Source organism: Rhinopithecus bieti, unplaced genomic scaffold, assembly GCF_001698545.2.
Source record: "Rhinopithecus bieti isolate Rb0 unplaced genomic scaffold, ASM169854v2 scaffold_76910, whole genome shotgun sequence".
Classification (NCBI taxonomy): Eukaryota; Metazoa; Chordata; class Mammalia; order Primates; family Cercopithecidae; genus Rhinopithecus; species Rhinopithecus bieti.
This window is the reverse complement of record NW_016828387.1, coordinates 185,900-206,529: the sequence shown is the minus strand read 5'-3', so window position 1 is coordinate 206,529 and position 20,630 is coordinate 185,900. Positions and strand designations below refer to the sequence as shown.

Genomic DNA, 20,630 nt, shown 5'->3' with positions numbered 1-20,630 from the left:
TATATATATATATATATATATATATTCTCACTTTAAAGAAGTGGCTTCCAGAGGCAAGGTGAACCATTGAGGTATGTTTCTAAACTACAACACTTTCTTTCCTCTTTAAAAGTTACTCAGTTGACAGCTGCTAAAATTACAATGTTGAAATCCCCAGGGTATTCTATTGTTGGCTGTCACCTAATCTGATTTCCAAGAGCTGCAGAATTCCCTCAAAGAAGGAAGAGCCAACCTAACCTCTCCAAAGGCAGCGGTCATCTGTTCTGAAACCTAACTCTGTCACCTCACAGGTGGGGAGAAAAGAACATGGCCAAGGCCAAGTTCATGATGTTCTAACTGAAGGATAAGCTTTTGCTCTGGAACAGGAGTCAGGAAATACGGCCTGTGGGCCAAGTTCGGCCCACTCCTTGTTTTTGTAAATAAAGTTTTATTGCAACACACAGCCACATCCATTCGTTTGTGTATCTGTGGCTACCTTTGAGTTAAAATGCCAGTTGGCCAGGCGCGGTGGCTCACGCCTGTAATCCCAGCACTTTGGGAGGCCGAGGGGGGTGGATCACGAGGTCAGGAGATCCAGACCACCTGGCCAATATGCTGAAACCCCTATCTCTACTAAAAATACAAAAATTAGCTGGGTGTTGTACCCTAGAACTTAAAGTATAATAAAAAATAAATAAATAAAACCACTGAGACAAAAATAGAATTAGCTGGGCGTGGTGGTGGGCACCTGCAATCCCAGCTACTCAGGAGGCTGGGGCAGGAGGATCACTTGAACCAGGGAATCAGAGGTTGCAGTGAGCCGAGATTGTGCCACCACACGCCAGCCCGGGCAACAGAGCAAGACTCCATCCCCAACTTCCAAAAAAAAAAAAAAAAAAGACAGAGTTAAGCACCTGCAGCAGAGACTGTATTGCCTGCAAAGGCTAAAATCTTCACAAGCTGGCCTTTTACAGAAATGGGCTGCTGACCCTTGGAATGGAAGATCCAGGCCTGAGCCCCAGTTCCTCACACGCTGGGTGTGTGGCCTTGGACAAGTCAGTGCATCTCTCTTTCCTCATCAGTAAGCTGGAGAGACCAACAATCCCTTTTTATATGTTGCTCATGCAACTGAAACGACTTCATACAGGTGCAATCCGTAGTACATACAAAGCATTCAATACATATCGATGGTTATGATGTTATTTAGGAAATGAGGACAGCTTGTGCTTCACAGGGTTATTTGAAATAACAGATGGTGCCTGTGCAAACAGCTGGCAAAAAAAACAGTATAAATACATATTGGCCAGGTGTGGTGGCTCACGCCTATAATCCCAGCACTTTGGGAGGCTGAGATGAACACATCACTTTAGGTCAGGAGTTTGAGACCAGCCTGGCCAACATGGTGAAATCACATCTCTACTAAAAATACACAAATTAGCTGGGTGCGGTGGTGTGTGCCTATAATCCCAGCTACTGAGGCTGAGGTGGGAGGATCACTGGAACCCTGGAGGTGGATGTTGCAGTGAGCCGAGATGGCGCCACTGCACTCTAGCCTGGGCCACAGAGTGAGACGCTGTCTCAAAAAAAAAAAAAATTGTTTTGTTGTAAATATCTTCTAGGCTTTTGAAACCATTCTTTGCTTCTTAGTACCATTTAGATTTTGGAGTTTTGAGTGTCAATAAACTTTCAACTTCAGAGGAAAAGGGATTTTTCCTTCAGACCCTCTCATTAACCAGTTCAGGAGATCAAAACCCCTGACTACTGGCTGGGTCTTGAACCTGCCCAGAACTAACATCCAAGTATTATTTGGGCTATATTCTGCCTCTTCCCCACTGTAGGCACTCGGAAAGCCAAGCCCATATGCCTTTATTTTTATTTATTTATTCTGAGATGGAGTCTCACTGTCACCCAGGAGTGCAGTGGCGCGATCTCAGCTCACTGCAATCTCCGCCCCCAGGTTCAAGCGATTCTCCTGCCTCAGCCTCCTCAGTAGCTGGAACTACAGGCACATGCCACCATGCCCGGCTAGTTTTTGTATTTTTACTAGAGACGGGGTTTTGCCATGTTGGCCAGGCTGATCTCAAACTCCTGACCTCAGGTAATCTGCCTGTCTCGGCCTCCCAAAATGCTAGGATTACAGGTGTGAGCCACTGCACCCAGCCTCCATATGCCTTTAAATACTTGTGTTACCTTTGAACCCCCCACCAGAGCCCGTTAAGCAGGAATCTACTCCAAGGTGTGGGCGCGCAGGTTTGGGGCAGGGGGAGGGTCTTAGGGGACCCTCAGGGGCTGTCCAGAAACCTACTGGGGGATGGGGAGTGGTGACTGAGATGACTGACATCTGACACTGCACCACTAGTCAATACTTCCCTGGAAGGTGTCATTTAAGTAGGCTGGGTCCGGGGAGATAAGCAGTCTCTGATTCACTGGCTTCGTGTTAAAACTATTAACTGAACATCTAATCTAACACAGATGAGGCCCTGAGGATATAGCAATGAAGGAGTCATGCCCTCTGCCCTTAGCAACTGCCCCTGCCTGCCTTTTAGTGGGGGCAATTCAGCCCTGTAAGGAGTCTTCCTACTCTCTCAGGGTCTCAGTCCTACTACAAAACACCATGCTGATGACTTGGAAGATGACGGTGGGCCTGGCTGTGTGATATGTGGCTGGTAGGAGTTACGAGTGCCAGCTCTGGAGTACCTTAGATCAGGGCAGAACTGGCTACATAATTCGCAAAATGACAATCTGAGGCCCCTTGTTCCAAAGTTATTAAGGCTAGAGCAAAGTTATTAAGGTGGCACTGTCACAGCTCACTGCAGCCTCGACCTCCGGGGCTCAAGCCAGCCTCCCGCATCAGCCTCCTGCCTCAGCCTCCTGAGTAGCTGGGACTATAGGGGCATGCCACCGTGCCTGGGTAATTTTTTTTTTTTTTTTTAAAGAAATGAGGGTCTGGCTATGGTGCCCAGGCTGGTCTCCAACCCCTGGTCTCAAGTAATCCCCATGCCTTGGCCTCACAGCAGTCAACTAAATGTGGGTCCCAGTCTGTGGAAACCAGCCCTGCATCTGAGGTCGCACTGCTTGCCCGCTGGTTAGCCTCAAATACCTCTCTTCACCGGCTCGAGCCTCAGTTTCCCCAGCCTCAGATGTCAATTAGGCTCACCTGCAGGTTGGTTGTGGCCATTAGGTGAGATAAGGCCTGTAAAGCGTTTCGCACAGAGGACAGGCTCGGCCACATTACTGATGTTCCTGGCCTGCTGTGGCTGGCGCATTTCATCTTACAATAATAGTTCACATTTATTATTCTTATATAATAGCTAAGACTTATATAGCACATCATCAATGTCAGGCGCCGTGCTTAGTTCTTTACAGACGTTCGCATATTTCATCCTCACCACATCCCTATGCTGTGCCCTAATATTCTAGTAACTGTAGATGGGGGAACTGAGGCACAAAGAGGGTAAGTATCTTGGCAGAGGTCACCCGACCACTCAACAGAAGAGTCCACGTTCAAACACAGGACAGCTGGCTTCCAGGTCTCTGTTCTTAAGCTTACCTATTGTTGGGGCTCAGAAAACCATACCCAAAATGTGGCTCTTTGATGTGCTGAACTAAAGCAGCCTCAAGGTCTCTCCAACACCACCACCCCCGCCCCAATCCTGTTTCTCCATCCTCTGTCTGTCCCAAAGCATAGGAGGAGGCCGCTGCCTGGAGTTCCCTTATCTACCTGGAAACCACACCCGCCAGAGAGGAACACAATTGCCTTCAACTCCTTCCCTGAAATTTCATTAACCACAGATGAAAACTCATCGCAGAGGAAGAGCATGAAATGAAACACTACACCTGGAGCCCAGACAGACTTCATCCCAAACTATCATCTGTTCTCCGGTCCCATTCAACTCTCTAAGGGAATTATTCACTGACTGTTGTCCCAGCATCAGACCCATTCACTCCTCCGAAAAATCATTTACTACCCCTCAGAGTGGCCACATTTCCCCCATCTCCCTGCTATGATGGAGGTATTTATTTATATTTGTATGTATTTTTGAGACAAGGTCTCAGTCACCCAGACTGGAGCGCAGCGGCGTGATCTCGGCTCACTACAGCCTCTGCTTCCGGGGCTCAAGTGATCCTCCCACCTCAGCCTCCCAAGTAGCTGGGACCACAGATGTGTGCCATCAAACTTGGCTAATTTTTTTTCTATTTCTGATAGAGACAGGGTTTCACTATGTTGCCCAGGCTGGTCTCGAACTCCACCTGCCTTGGCCTCCCAGACTGCCAGGATTACAGGTGTGAGCCACCGTGCCAGGCCGATGGAGGGTTTATGAGCATCTGGACTTCACTGGGTTATTGGGTAATCATTCTCCCGCCACTCCCCTGGCGTTTACGCATGGTGAATAAATTCATATGCCTTTTTCTCCTATTAATCCACTTGTCATTTCTTTGGTAAAAAAATTTTTAAAATAAATACAAAATAGGGACAAGGTCTCACTATGTTGCCCAGGAAGATTTTGAACTCCTGGGCTCAAGTGATCCTCCCACCTCGGCCTCCCAAAGTGCTAGGATTACTGGCGTGAGCCACCATGCCTGGCCTGTCAGTTATTTTTAGCAAACTTTTAGAGGGTGAAGGAGCAGCCTTCACTTGCCTCCTATGCTGTGTGTTCTGGGAGTTGACTCATGACAGACACGCATGCATGATCCCTTCCTGAGATCCTAACACCAAGTATTCAGCTTGAAATTTTCATCGTAATGTGGCATTATTTCTTTGATTCTTTTGTCTGTCTCCCAACTCAGCTGTGAGCCCCATGCAGGCAGGGGCTGTCTGGCTCCTTGCTGTACCTCTAGCACCTGGCACCCAGCTCAGCACACAGTAGGGCCTCAGCAGACATCTGTCCAGGGAAGGAAGGGCAGAAGCAGTGTCCAGCCACAGCAATCCCACCCAGAAGCAACAGCCACAGCTCTCTTGAATTTCCAGGCTACGTGATTTACAAGCTTGTTTTGGGCAGGACTCGGTGGCATGCACCTGTAGCCCAGGCGCCTTGGGAGGCTGAGGCAGGATGATCGCTTGAGCTCAGGAGTTCAAGGCTGCAGTGAGCTATGACTGTACCACTGCAATCCAGCCCGGGTGACAAAGAGAGACCAATTAAAAAAAAAAAAAAAAAAAAAAGGTTGTTTTGGGGAATCTCCAACAACTCAGGAAACCATCTCATCGGCTCCAGGCTTTTCTCACTTGGGGACCCCGACACTGTGCAGGTGGAGAGATTTAATAGGTGCTTGAGAGCCCAGCCCCATCCTGGCAGGCTGCAGGGGGTGGGTGGGGGGTGCGTTCTGACAGCAGGGCCGGCAGCTGTCTACAGGCCTCTTGGTGCCAGCCCTAGCTGGTCAGCGGGGGCCCGCTGCCACCCCTCACCCCATGACGCAGCAGAAAGTGAAACCGGAGTTGGCCCCTGCCGGCTGGGACTGATCACCCACTGTTTCCCTGCAAAACCACAGTCCCAGGGGGCTGGTGGGCAGCTGGTGCCCAGGTCCGGCACAGTGAGGCCTGTCAGGCAAGTGCCCCTAGAGGCCAAGGGAGGTGCCCTGGCCAGAAAGGAGGGTGCTGAGTCATCATGACCCTAACATGAGAGAGAAATCCGAGCTATGGATCAATGCAGGGGTGGGGGGTAAGAGGTCCCAGTGGTGTCAGTGAGCAGGGAAGGGTGGTTCCCCCCCCCAAAAGGAAGATGTGTGACACCAAGTTCTGTCATGCTGGAGCCCTCTATAGATCTGAATTGGCAACTCCCCGCTCTGTCCCCACCCCTCCCCACACCGACTACAGGGGTGCGGGAAATCCCTAAGATAAACAAGAATTCTTTAAAAGTGGACCTCTGAAACTTCACAAACGACTTTCTTGATTTCTGCCCCATCCTCAGGGCACCTGTAGTTGCTTAATATTTTTCTTCCAAAAAACCCACTCTTTTTTCTTTTTTAACTGACATCAATTGATGGGGGGGAAAAAAAGGGCCCCTGTCTCCCAACCCTAAATGGAAAACCAACCAATTGCCTGAAATAGCAATCAGCGGTGCAAAGAAAATACCTACTAGGAGAATTTTCACCTTTAGCCGGCGCCCCGCAACATCAGATGGGAGACATCTATTTCAAGTCACAGGTTTCATGCCTGAGGAGCTGCTGGTTCAGAGAGGCTGACTCACTTGTCCAGGGTGACAGAGCAAGAGAGTCACAGAGCTCGGGATGGAATGCAGGCCTGGCTGATTCCAGAACCCCGGGCTCAGTGGCGGGCTGCTGTCTCCCCACCCATGAATTCCTCTGCCTGTATTCATATTATCGCCTTCAGAAAGCACCTTCAGAGCTTATACGTCGTTAGAGCTTATTATATATAACATTGGATACATCTAAGAACCCTTTGAAGCCAGAGCAGGGGGTGCTGCCCCTCCCTTGGTGTATGGGGAAACTGAGGCAGCGAGCGGGGAAGTGTTCTGTCTCAGGGAGCTAGTAGGAGAGCCAGGACTGCTCAGGGCCCCCTGCCAAGGCGATGATCCCCGAGGCCCTGGCTGCAAGGACCAGGCCTTGTCAAACAGGTAACACTTGTTTCTTTTCGCTTTCCTTACCTCCCCCAACAACCAACCCCCCAGAGCAAACGCTGACGCTGACAGCTGTACGGCTTTCCCAGGCCGGATCTCAGTGTCTGCCCCTGGAGGGGAAAAGCACGTTTAGCAACCAGTGTCTGCGCATGGCGTCTTTCAGTTTTTCAGAGTGATAACCAGTTCTGAGCACAAGTGGCATCCACCAGGGACCCAGAAGGCGCTATAGCAGGAGAGTTTGGGGACCAGCTTTCTTCCTTGAGTTGCTGGAGGAACTCTGAGCTGATGTCTTTCCGGCCCAGGGACCCCCGAGGAATACTGCAAGAGCAATAAGGATTTTTAGGGGCATTATGATAGTGGAATGGAAACACATCTGCCCCCAAAAGTCCCTCATTTTCCCTGCGGTAACGAACCAGCTGGCAGGAAGTGGTAGCGCTCAGAGCACCAAGAGCCAAAACTAAAAAGGAAAAAAATGTACAAAGTTAGAGCAAACTTTAAACAAGTGAGCGCTTTCATGGTGTACGGCGGCTCCGTGCAGACTCACGAAAGGGACCTCATCTTCTCAATAACTGGCTAAATAGGTCTCAGTGCAGCAGCTTCCATACAGACGTGCCCAGAAAACCACAGATCTGGAATCCCAGAGCAGGTTCCCAAAATGGATACAAGGATTATTTCCTAAAGCCAGGCGCATCATAGGAGACGCGACGTTTCCCCCAAACTTCGAATGAATGTTCCAGACCCTCATTAATGATCTAAGTGAACAACAAATCCTTCAACACCTCCTCCTCTGGAATGGGAGAAACTTAGTCCCCTTGGAAACGCTGATGAAAATATCTGGTTTCCACAACATGGACGGAAGGGCTAAGGCTTGGGTGGGGAAGTTGAGTGGTTATCACTGGTGGGGCAAAAGGGGCAAACTGGCCAGGCGTGGGTGCTCATGCCTGTAATCCCTGCACTTTGGGAGGCCAAAGTGGGAGGATTGCTTGAGGTCAGGAGTTTGACAACAGCCTGGGCAACACAGTGAGACCTCCCCAGTCTCTGCAAAAAATAGCCAGGCATGGTGGTGTACGCCTGTAGTCCCAGCTACGCAGGAGGCTGAGGCTTGAGCCCAGAAGTTCAGGCCGCAGTGAGCCGTGCTCACCACTGCACTCCAGCCTGGGCAAAAGAGTGAGACACTGTCTCAAAAAGAAAAGGGGGAAGGGTTTTACCGCTAAGGTCCTGGGTGCCATCTCTTTGTTCAGCCACTAAGATCTGAGGACTGAGGAGTCCAGGGTGTCTTCCCCAGGGCATATGACCTTTGAGGCCCTGCAGGTGGGTGCCCCCTGTGCCAGCCAGCACTCTGGGAGCCGGGAAAGGGTTAATCCCTCCACATGGCTGACACCGGAGGAGAAGCTCACTCCGCAGGCTGGGATATCACACTGGGCCATCTCAGAGAGGAGAGGGCCTGAAAACAGCCTCTGTGACTTCTGTGAACACAAGTGGCTTCACGGCCTTCAGATAGAGAAGGGGGTGAAAAGGCATCCCCATACAGAACCTACTCCCCAGTCGCTAGCTGGCTCCTTGGCACCCGTCGTGTGGGCCTGAAGCTCTGGCAGGGACTCTGGGCATCTGTACCAGTGAGCACCCGGCCATCTCTGCCAGGCCTGTGAGGGAGCGATTCTACCCTTGCCATGTGACAGCCGGCGACTAGGGCCCACGTCTCTTCTTTCAAGCAGCACCTAAAATATTCTCCGGGTGAACCTAGGGCTAAATACGGCATGGCCTACAAGTGCCAGGTCTGGACCTTTTAACGCCATTCTAAGATACGATCGAGAACCCACGAGGCCTTTGGTGGCCTGGAGTCCAGTTACCGGGGCCAAATGGGAGTCCCACGGGTTTGGCTGACTCAGGGCTGGGTGCGACTTCCTGGAGCAGGCACATGTTGGTGTCAGAGCAGAGAGGCTGCAGACTGTTTTCTTGTGTGTTTGAGCCCAGAATGCCAGCCCAGTTCTCACTCTGGGCCGACCCCCAAGGTGGCTTAGCTGGTGGCCCCTTTTTCTGTCTACCTGGCCCACTTCTTTCCACTTCTAGCCTGTAGCCCTGCCCCTCCTGGCCTAGGTTTTCCTCCCAGCCCGATCAAAGCAAAAGGCTCAGCTCCCAAGTAGGAGGCCTCGCAGAGCTGGAGAGGAGACCAGCAAACACAGGCACAGTAACTCAGATGTGTTATATGTTGTCTTCCTGGCTGGGAGCTACGCCTCCTAGGCCCGTCCCAAATCCAAGGATCGCAGCCCTAGTGCTCCAGAGAGAGGGCTTGGGGCTGGGCTGCAGAAGTTCAGCTTTGTCTCTGAATCTTCTAGAGCAATGGTTGCACTCACACAGGACGGATTTTCTCTGAGCCTGTGGGATAGCCTCATCTGAGCCTGTGGGATAGCCTCACAGCCCCTTTGAGCATTTGGAAGGTTGTGCTTAGCAAAGCGGGGTTCTGCCCTCACCAGAGCCCACAGGATCACCAGGCTATTAAACCCTGCAGAGTCTCTGGGGAGGCTGCCTTTGAGAGCCAAACACCCCATCTTCTGGCTGAACTGCTGCAGGCTTCGTCCCGGTAGGAAAGACCCACAGGCACCTGTCTGGACTCATCTCGGCACCAGTAGTGGCCCTAAGGCCACATCTGGGCCTTGCTGGCAGAGGTCTGGGCTGTCTTGGGCACAAATGCCAATGCCAACAGGCCCAGCACTGATTTCACACATGATTCCAGCAAGACAGCCTAGATTTTTGCACATCTCTGAGAAAACTTTCATACCACACCGCACAGCTAACCTCAGGCGCAACCAGCCACTAACTTCTCTCCCCGCCCAGGTGAAGTCCCCTTCGCTGCAGTGGTGCAGCACTTCAGGGACATGGAGAAAGAAGTTTGCTTTGTGATTCCGTAAACTCAGATGTTTCATATAAGGAAGATGATGTAAAATCAGAAACCTTATTTTAAAGCTTGGTAAATATGTGCATATGTCCCCTACAACTGGGGACGCTGGAAAGGCAGCACCTGAACACTGGCTGCTTTGAAAAAATGTCGTGAGAAGGGCAGAAGGGGTCACCTGGGCACGGGGGGATGGAGGGAACCCCAAGTCCACTCTAGAATTCTAAATTCTTTCAACATCCATCTGTTTCCCTGAAAAGTCCGGCTTGGCTACTAGGCCTGAAAAGTCTATCATGTTTGTGAGTGTCAGTGTTTTTGTTTAGGGTTTATTTTCACCTTGTTCCAGACACAAGAAGCAAAAGGAACTCTACATTTTCCTGTGTTCAGGGTGCTCAGGCGAGAAAGAAAATGCCTGCTTAAAGTAATTGATCAGCAGTGTTTTGTTTGCACACGCACTTTATTCCGGCGAGTGATTTTAAGTACCAAGTTTGCTTTAACTTTTCCCTGCACTCATTTTTATCCTCATGGCTAAAATAGCTGTATTTACTCCACAATCTAAATTAAAGGAGGGCGAGCTGATGGACTTTTAGGAGGCTGTAGTTGATCTGGCAAGAAATTTCATCTTTCTGTTCATAACGTTAAGTTGGGGGGTTGCTGGGAAGGGAAACAGAGTCCCTTGGAGGGACTTTTCCAACTTGCATTGGTTTGAGTCACCAATGCACGTTTTATTTTTAAGGAAGTATCATACTCATTGCAGAACCACCTCTAAATATTTTACCCCTGGCCATACCGTACTCTTTTCTATTGAAACATATTTTTTGCCTCTCTGAGATCAGCTATGGCTTGAGTATTGCTAAGAACAAATTTCAAAGTTGCTTGTTTTTTTTTTGTTGTTTTGTTTTTCTTAAATCCACACTTCTTTGAGGGTTGGCGGGGCTGGGGAGGGAACAGCAACTGCTTAATGAAGTTTCTCACACAGAGGCAAAAAGAGAAAAGCCAAAATATATTCAGTGTATCCAGCAGTTCCATGTTGAATTTTTTTTTTTCCCCTTATTGGTTTAGGGGGTTGTGTAGGAGGGTGGTGGGAAGGATCTGAAAAGAAGCTGTGATTCTTTGCTGAATTAATGATGACTTCTCACTGCAAAATGCTGATTTATAATCTCTTCACCATACTAGACTGTTTCCAGACTCAGAGGGGGAAAAAGTTTGCTAAATGTATTCATAATTACATGCACAGTTTCAGACGGCTGAATATAAGTAATGCTTGTGCTGTTGCGAACGCTCACCATTAAAGCAGAAATTGTTTCACATTTAGCACTAAATTCTGTCTGATTTTGCACACTTAACAATTCAGTAATTTTAACATTCGGTTTCGTCGCCTCCATTATAGCTCAGTATCTTGGAGAAGTCAGTGTTCCGGCCTCGTTAATTCACGTAAAACACCCTATTTGTGGAAGTATCATTAAAGGCTAATTTGATGAGATATCCTTATTTAGCAAAGCAAATAGGATTTGACAGTCAGCTCCGGGTGGCGATTTAGCAAAGCACAAACACAATTCACAACGTGACAATTTCCCATCCATGCGCCTCGCTGGAATTGTGGGCTCCTGAAAATTGTGCTGTTTCATCGTGTCCCATACTAAAGAGAAAGAACTCTGGAAGTAAAGAACTGTTTTTGCCAAGGCAGCACAAATGTCATCTGTGTGTACATGTGCCATGTCTTTCAAATCCTAAATCTCGTATCAAGAACGCTGTGTTCAAAAGTTTTTTCCAGGTACGGCTCACTTCTATTCCCTGCTGTGTAGACTTAATTTAAATCTAGACTTGCAAATAACTTAGGGTGTGTGGAAGTCTATATAGGTTACAACTATATAGGGAGTGTGTGTGTGTGTACACACAACTGAAGGTTAATGTTCCGCGAGGGGGATTTATACCCACTACCCTTGCTTTAGAGACTTACCCTGAACGTATTAACCAGCCTTTTATAAAATGCCTGTCTGGGTGCAGTGGCTCACACCTGTAATCCCAGCACTTTGGGAGGCCGAGGTGGGTGGATCACGAGGTCAGGAGATCGAGACCATCGTGGCTAACACCGTGAAACCCCGTCTCTACTAAAAATACAAAAAATTAGCTGGGCTTGGTGACACGGGCCTGTCATCCCAGCTACTCCAGAGGCTGCAACAGGAGAATCGCCTGAACCCGGGAAGCAGAGGTTGCAGATCGCGCCACTGCACTCCAGCCTGGTCAACAGAGCAAAGATTCCGTCTCAAAAAACAAAAAACAAAAACAAAAAGAACGCCTTCAACAGCAAAGTAGCAAAGAGTTGCAAAGAAATGTTGCAATTCCAGGTGGAAGCAAACAGCTGGTTGCTCCTAATTTAACAAACGTAAAGACAAATCTAATGTCATTACAATTCATCATTTCAGGAGTGCCTTATTTAGGGGTTTCAAACACTTTGCCACAACTGACATCCTACTAATTCCTTTCCAATCCAATCCTGTCCCTTAAACCATTGTGGGGGTGGTCAGGGGGGATGTACTTTCTCCTCCTTGCATCGTTTTTCGGCCTCCCAAGGAGAGACGCCCTTGGAAAACACAGTAGGTTCGGCAAACTGAGAACACACATATATAAGAATACCGCCCTCGAAGGGGCCTTTTAGTTCTATGCAAGTAGCAGACCTCCCCCTCTTTCCCCAGCTCCGCCACGCAGCCGGGTTTTAGATGCGTTCCCTGGGGGTAGTAGCTCTCTGCCCTCACCCTCCTGGGACTGCCCGGGCCTGAGTCCCTCGCTGTCCAGAATGATCCCAAAAGCGGGACTTTGAGGGCCAGTTGGATAAAACATAAACTCATCTCGCCCTCAAAACCCCGATTCTGAGACCACAGCCTCCAAAGCCTCTTTTCCTAAGAAGTGAGTCCCCATTCACGGCTGACAGCACCGGGGCAGGCCGCCTTTGAGGCAGGAGTTTGGAGAATCCCGGATCGCTGAAGGAATCGTTACTGGGTGTTCCCTCGGGGCGGCGGTTCATCTCACCAAAATGCCAGGGGGTCGCTATGGGAGGAGGGGGCATTTGCCCACCCCATGGCTGAGGGCAAGAGAATCGCTTGATCCCGGGGTGTCTCCTCCCTCAGGGAGCAATCACCAATCTCGCCCAGTAAACAGGCCTGAAAGCTTCCCGGAGAACACGAGGGGGTGCCCCCAACGTCCCTTAGCAGCGGATAAATCGGGTGTCCGAGATGTCTCGTACAGTCCACCCACCCCCTCACGCCATCTCCAGCTAAAAAAAGTTTGGTTATTTGTGTCCTTAATCGTCTCTCATTAAAGTCAAATTTGCTGCGCGCCCAAATTGGGGGAAGTGATTTCCATTTTAATAGCTCAATTAGCCTCTAGGTTCTGGAAAGGCCACTCCCCACGCACCTTTTCTCTTCATTTTAACCCCCCTCCCTTTTTCACAACTTCTCCTAAAAATAAATTATAAATATGGATGTGTCCTCAGAGGACATGAGCGGCGCATTCCAACGCTCCGCTTGGTGGGGATTGGAAGCAAAGAGAAACCAGAAACGCCACTCCCCCCACTCCCAAATCAAAATGCCTTTTTCCTTTCTTTTTCCTTTTCTTTCTTTTTTTCTAACTACTTTTTCCTAACTTGGTGTCGTCTCGGGCACAGACACCCCGCTCCGCACCCTGGTACCTAGTTTTTTTTTGCCCCCGTCCTGCAGAAGCTAAAGCTAATGCGCGAGAGCTGCCTGCTTGTCGGGAGGAGGGCGCAGACAACTTTATTTAGGGGGCGGCGGTAACTCTCTGGGGACTGTGGTTCCCGGCTGGTCCGGAATCCCCGGGGCCCAGCCCCGCAGGCGCCGCCGCCCCAGCGGGGCCCGGGCGCATCGTGGAGCGGGGCGCGGGCCGCCTGCTCCGCGCGCGCATTGAGATCGGGTCCACGCAGCGAGTCAGGTTTCCCGAGCGGGCTTTCCGGGGTGGGGGTGGGGACGCGGACGCTCCAACGCCTAGTCAATTTCCAAGCCAGGCACTAGGGAGGCTGGGGGGCGGCCTCGCCCCTTCCTACCTCCCGGCCTCACACGCCCCTCTGGGTGAGCGGGGGAGCAACCAAACCACGGGTTCGAGGGGGAGCCGGGGTGGCGGCAGCGGCGGCGATCGCAGCCCAGACAAGCGTCTCGCGCGGATCCCGAGAGAGCGCGCGCTCCCCCGCCGCCACCTCCCCGGCTCCGCCGTTCCCATCCACCCGCAGGGCAGCCGCCCCACACCCCTTCGGCCTGGGGGCCTGGGCGCCCACCTGCGCGATCCCTTGCCAGGCTGGGGGAAGGTGCCAGCGGGAAGAAGGGAGCACTCACCGCCCGCTGCTGCCTCCCGGGGGTGCACGGCCCCCTTCCGGGGCTGCGCTTTCCCAGGCTCCAGGCAGGCTGCGCCAGGGCGTGGGGGTGGCCCCGTGGGGCCCTGCAGCCTCCGCCTCGATTGGAGCCCCAGCCTAAATCCTCACCGTGAAGAAGAAGGGTTACTTCCAGAAAAAAAAATCGCCCCCTCCCAGACGAGATCCAAGTTGATGGGCGGGGAGCATAGAAAATCCTTTTCTGCAGAGAGCGCGCAGCCGGACGGGCTGCCCCCCCCCCCCCCAAAAAACCCCGGCCTCCACGTCCGCTGCCGCCACAAAGGGCCGCGCCCCCGGCCCCCCCCGCCCCACAGCGCTATGGCCGGCCCGGGGCGGGCTGGGCCAAGCCCGGGGTTGCCGCGGCTGGCGGCGGCGGCGGCGGCCCAGGCAGCGGGGCGGTTCCTCCCCAGCCCGGGGAGAGAGGCAAGAGCCTGGAAGCCGAGCGCGCCCGCCGGGTGGGGGTAGGGTAGGGGTGGGGGGTGGGGTTGGGGTGGAGTGGGGGCGGGGGCCGTGGTTGGGGGCACCATTTCCTAGAAACCCTCGGCCAAATATAGTCAGCGGATAGGGGCATTCCTAGAAATGCGGCGGCGACGTCAGCCTCGACCTGGGGGCGGGGGGCAGAGCCTGGGGTGCTTCAAACTGAGGGCACGGGGGCGGGTAAAGAGTCCCCACTTCCAGTACCACCGCAGCCCAGAGACGGAACCGAGGCCGGACTTCCCTCCCGAGGGGCGTGCGGGAGTCCTCCAAAGGCACTTGAGGTATCCCGGAGCTGGGGGTGCATCCACTGAAGATTGAGACCCGGTCTGCCCCCCTCTTTCGGGAACACCCGGTGCCACTGCCAGCTGGCGCTTCTGGCCCTTCCCCCAATTTTCAGCACCCCCTTCCCCCCCACACACAACCCCGTGAACAAACAGTAAAAGTAGGAGCAGCATCAGGCGGGGTCTCCAAGCCTCTTACACCCACCCCAGGACGTTCCCTTACCTCCTCTGGGATGGCTGGAGTCCCCTGGATCCCTCAGGGCTGAAACTGCACAGACACACTGTGTTCCCAAGAACTCCTCCAAATACCAACCCACCTTCGGGCCACAAAATAAAGTTGTGCTTCCTCCTCCCCAGTCCAGTGTCACTTTGTTGCTGCTTCCGGGGCCAAGGGCTCTTGGAGAGGTGCTGGAACTTGGGGGTAGGGCCTAAGGGTGTCCTCTCCACCTGGCAAAGACCTGGCCTCTGGCACTGACACTCTCACCAGCCATAGCTGTAATACTTTCCATTTCCCGCAGTAAGGGAGACGCCCCCACAGCAGCTCATCCCCCTCCTAAAATCTGCCCCACCCACACCCCTGCCCAGGGACCCCCAAATCCATTGCAGAAGTGGCCCCTCTTTCGCAAAGAGAATCCACATAACTGAGACATGACTTGTCCCTCTCCACTGCCCCGCCTCTCTGCGCGAAAACGTGACTGGCCTGAACCTCCCAGGATCATAAAAAATGTATTTTGCTGTCCTCTGTTGGCCAACACGGGTCACACTCACAAAACACACCACTCAACCCAGCGGGCAGTCCTGATGCCACAGAGGGGGTCCCAGGGGCCCCAGCCAGGGGGAGTGAGCTGGACTCCTCTCCTCCTGCCTGCTGTGTCCTTGCACTCTCTGTCCTCTTTCTTTCTTTCTTCTTATTTTTTTTTTGATACGGAGTTTCGCTCCTGTTGCCCAGGCTGGAGTGCAATGGCGCGATCTCGGCTCACTGAAACCTCCGCCTTCCAGGTGTAGGTGATTCTGCCTCAGCCTCCTGAGTATCTGCGATTACAGGCAGGCGTCGCCACGCCCAGCTAATTTTTGTATTTTTAGTAGAGACGGGGTTTCACCATGTTGGCCAGGCTGGTCTGGAACTCCTGACCTCAGGTGATCTGCCCGCCTTGGCCTCCCAAAATGTTGGGATTATCGGTCATCTTTCTCATGTTGCAGCCGATGCACAGAACTTGCTTATGTCCCCTTTTCCTCTTTGGGCCTTAATTTCAGAAATCTGGAGGGGTTTCTTCCTTGCTCTAGGGGAGGCAAGGAAGGCTGTGTTCATTCTGGACCCTGGGCACGGGGACCCCGGGATGGTTTTTCTTTTTTTTTTTTTTTGAGACGGAGTCTCGCTCTGTCACCCAAGCTGGAGTGCACTGGCCAGATCTCAGCTCACTGCAAGCTCCGCCTCCCGGGTTCACGCCTTTCTCCTGCCTCAGCCTCCTGAGTAGCTGGGACTACAGGCGCCCGCCACCTCGCCCGGCTAGTTTTTTGTATTTTTTAGTAGAGACGGGGTTTCACCGTGTCAGCCAGGATGGTCTCGATCTCCTGACCTTGTGATCCGCCCGCCTCGGCCTCCCAAAGTGCTGGGATTACAGGCTTGAGCCACCACGCCCGGCCTCGGGGTGGTTTTTCTAATAGCAACTTGGAGAGGAAATGTAGCAAAAAAGGCAACAGCTGATCACTGATAATAACAGTCCCCATTCCCCCCACCCCACCCCTAGAAGACGTAAGCACATAGAGAATAGTAGCTTACTGAACTAACCCATTTTGCAGATTAAAAGACTGAGGCTAGGCCAGGCACTGTGGCTCATGCCTGTGATCCCAGCACTTTAGGAGGCTGAGGTGGGTGGATCATTTGAGGTCAGAAGTTTGAGACCAGCCTGGACAACATGGTGAAACCCCATCTCTGCTAAAAATACAAAAAAGTTAGCAGGGCATGGTGGTGAGCACCTGCGGTCCCAGCTACTCAGGAAGCTGAGGCAGGAGAATGGCTTGATCCTGGGGGGTGAAGGCTGCAGTGAGCCAAGATTGTGCCACTGCACTCCAGCCTGGGTGACAGAGCAAGACTCTGTCTCAAAAATAAAAAGAGAAAAGACTGAAGCTTAGAGGTCAGTTGTTCATGGAACTAATACCTGCTGGCCCTCTGTGTGCCAGGCACAGAGCTGCTGCTACAGCCCCTAGAGCTAAGATGATAAACAGCACAGGTCCCTGCCCTTGAGGAACTAGATGTCTCAGGGAGAGACTTGAGTCAACAGGTGAGCACTTTGCTGCCCTTATGGTCCAGGGCACCGCAACAGAGCGTGGCTGGGCTGGGGGTGTCCTACCCTGGCCCTTCCTGCAGGAGTTGTCTCCATCCAGCCTGCAGCATCCTCGCCGGCTCGTCTTTCAAGCTGTATTGAAAGAGAGAGGCTGTGTCTCCCCCTGCTGCGTGTCGCCAGCTTGGGGGGCCCTGGGCACTGCTTCACCTCTCTGAGCCTCTGTTTCCTCCTTGGTAAGGTAGGAGTCACAAGGCCTGCCTTATAGGACTTTTAGGGGGATTACCCGAGACAGACTTCCTGTAGGAGTACATGGCAACAGTGATTGGTGAGCTTGGTGCTGTCACCTGGAGGAGGGGATGTCTGAGCTGAAACTGTGAAAAAGGAAAACACTGGGGCTGGGTGCAGTGGCTCACACCTGTGATCCCAGCACTTTGGGAGGCCAAGGATCACTTGAGGTCAGGAGTTCGAGACCAGCCTGGCCAACATGGTGAAACCCCGTCTCTACTAAAACTACAAAATTTAGCCGGGCATGGTGGCGCATGTCTGTAGTCCCAGCTATGCGGGAAACTGAGGTGGGAGAATTGCTTGAATCCAGAAGGCAGAGGTTGCAGTGAGCCGAGATTGCACCATTGCACTCCAGCCTGGGCGACAGAGCAAGACTCTGTCTCAAAAAAAGGAATACACTGGGCTGGTGGGAGGGGTGGAGTCGGGGCAGCAGGCACTGCATGTGTAACGGCCCGGCCGGCCCCTCTGGAGAACTAAAATAGCTGCAGCAGTGCTGGCTTGGGGGCCTCCAGGTGCTGCCCCCACCCACCTCTGTGCCCTGAGTCACAAGATTCTGGAAGCTCACCTCATCTCTCCAGTTCAGGCCCTGCCTGGGCTCTGTGACACCTGGATCAGTGCAGAAGGAAAAACCAGGCCACCAAAGGCAGCCAGGGCCCTGCCTTTTCTTGCAATTGAAATCCCCATCGGAGATGCCCCCTGGATCCTTCTGAGGCCTGCCATTGCCAGGCCTGGCTTAGCTTCCCCGTGACTCAAGCGAGTGGCGGCCTGAAATCCAGTTTAGCAGTGGAAGCACTGCCAGACTCCTGAAAACAGCTCGCTCTTGGGCCGGAAGCCCCAGAGGCCAACCCTGGCCTTCTCCCAGGAAGAAGCCCCACCCGCACCCAGGTTTCTGGCCCCAGGGTGATGCCAAGGCCCCAGCCAGAACTAGGGAGCAGCCACACCAGGCAGAAGGAGCCCTGGAGGGCCGCAGCTATGCTGAGCCTCTGGGAAAGGCCTGGACTCCGGGCTCCCAGGGCCGCACAGAGAGGGTGGGCACAGGCCTTGCCCTTCTCGCCTATGGGCGCTTTCCTTGAGGCCTGGGGAAGGAGGACAGGAGGGTACAAGCACCCAGTTACCGCCACCTCCCAAGCCTCCCAAAATACCCACAATGAGAAACTTCCCAAGCGAACATACAGAAAGTATTGTGTGATAGGTTTTAAACACTTGGATTGAACAAATGTAGGCTTATAAAAAACAGACACACAAGTCCATTGCCATATGGTGATGCTAGCCATGGGACAATGGTGCAATATAGGTGCTTCCAGAGGCATCCTTGGGACAGTTTGTTTTTTTGGTGGTTATTTATTTATTTACTTATTTTGAGTTTCCCTCTTGTTGCCCAGGCTGGAGTGCAGTGGCACGATCTCAGCTCACTGCAACCTCCGCCTCCTGGGTTCAAGCAATTCTCCTGCCTCAGCCTCCCAAGCAGCTGGGATTAGAGGCGTGTGCCACGCCCAGCTAATTTATTTTGGTACTTTTAGTAGAGATGGGGTTTCACCATGTTGGTGAGGCTGGTCTTCAACTCCCGACCTCAAGTGATCCGCCCACCTAGGCCTCTCTTACTGCTGGGATTACAGGCGTGAGCCACTGCACCCAGTTTGGGACACAGTGTGAAGTGGTGTGATGGCTTTCTCATTCAACCACATCAGAAGAAGGCTGTGCCCACCCTGTGATATCTTCTGGAGAGAACATTAAGAGACGAATCTAGGCCTGACGCAGTGGCTTACGTCCATGATGATGGAACTTCAGGCATTGGTGGGAGGAGGACCACTTGAAGCCAAGAGCTGAAGATCATCCTGGGATACATGGTGAGACCTCTATGTAGAAAGAAAGAGAGAGAGAGAGAGAGAGAGAGAGAGAGAGAGGAGGGGAGGGGAGGGAGGGAGGGAAGGACGGAAAAGAAAGAAGAAAAAGAAGGAAAGAAGGAAGGAAAGGAAGGAAGGAAGGAGAAAGAAAGAGGAAGGAAGGAAGGAAAGAAAGGTACAGAAAGAGAATAAAAAAAGAAAAGAGAAGAGGAAAGCAAGCAAGCCCGGTGGCTGGTGGGCACCTGTAGTCCCAGTTACTTGCGAGGCTGAGGCTGGAGGATCACTTGAACCCAGGAGTTTGAGACTGTAGTGAGCTGTGATCGTGCCACTGCACTCCAGCCTGAGTGACAGAGTAATATCTTGTCTCTAAAAAAAGGAATCTAGTCTGAAAATCTTTCTGAATACAAGATTTTAGGTCAAGTGGCTCTTACAGGATGGATCCAAAGCTACCTAGAAACCAGAAGTGTCTTCACCCACCTCAGCCTTGGACCCTTGATAGGGGCGACTGGGAGGCCTTTCATTGTGCCCTTGCCCACCTGCCTTGATAGTATTTGCCCCTCTGCCAGTAACAGCAGAAATTGGGGTCAAGGGCAGTAAAGTAAAACCAACTTTCTATGGCCCAGGCCCTCGGAGCCGAGATGTCAGATGACAAGAGCTGCCTACCCTTCCTTAAAGTCATCCGGGGCCTTATAAAAATATTCCAGAGGCCAGGCACAGTGGCTCATGCCTGTAATCCTCACTTTGGGAGGCCAAGGCAGGCGGATCATGAGGTTGGGAGTTCGAGACCAGCCTGACGAACATGGTGAAACCCTGTCTCTACTAAAAATACAAAAATTAGCTGGGCATGGTGGTGTGCCTATAATCCCAGCTACTCAGGAGGCTGAGACAGGAGAATTGCTTGAACCCGGGAGGCGGAGGTTGCAGTGAGCCAAGATCACGCTACTGCACTCCAGCCTGGGTGACAGAGTAAGACTCTATCTCAAAAAAAAAAAAAAAGAAAAAAAAAAATTCCAGGCCGCAGGCACGGTGGCTCATGCCTGTAATCCCAGGACTTTGGGAGGCTGAGGCAGGTTGATCACTTGTCACTTGAGGTCAGAAGTTGGAGACCTGCCTGGACAACATGGTGAAACCCTGTCTCTACTAAAAATACAAAAATTAGCTGGAAGTGTTGGCGGGTGCCTGTAATCTCAGCTACTCAGAGGATGAGGCATGAGAATCGCTAGACCTGGGAGGCAGAGGTTGCCGTGAGCCAAGATGGTACCACTGCACTCCAGCCTGGGCAATAGATACTCAGTCTAAAAAAAAAAAAATTCCAGGCTGGGCACAGTGTCTCACACCTGTAATCCCAGCACTTTGAGAGGCTTGAGGCAGGTGAATTGCTTGAGCCTAGGAGTTCAAGACCAGCCTGGGCAACATAGTGAGACCCTGTCTTTATAAAAATAAAAATGAAAAAACTAGCCGGGTTTGGTGGCACATGCCTGTATTCCCAGCTTCTCAGGAGACCGAGGCAGAAGGATCACTTGAGCCCTGGAGGTTGAGCCGGCAGTGAGCTGTGATAGTGCCACTGCACTCCGGCCTGGGCGACAGAGTGATACCCTATCTCAAAAAAAAAAAAAAAAAAAAAAAAAAA

The 20,630-nt window shown here is 52.1% G+C and overlaps 1 long non-coding RNA gene across 1 annotated transcript in view; it reads right to left on the bottom strand.

The window, feature by feature from the left end:
* Positions 1-15,114, bottom strand: part of LOC108523759 (uncharacterized) — a 24,609-nt gene extending 9,495 nt beyond the window's left edge. The window contains exon 1 of the long non-coding RNA XR_001883887.1: positions 14,810-15,114. This is a non-coding gene — a long non-coding RNA (uncharacterized LOC108523759). The remainder of the gene's footprint in view (positions 1-14,809) is intronic.
* Between the last annotated feature and the right edge of the window lie 5,516 nt (positions 15,115-20,630).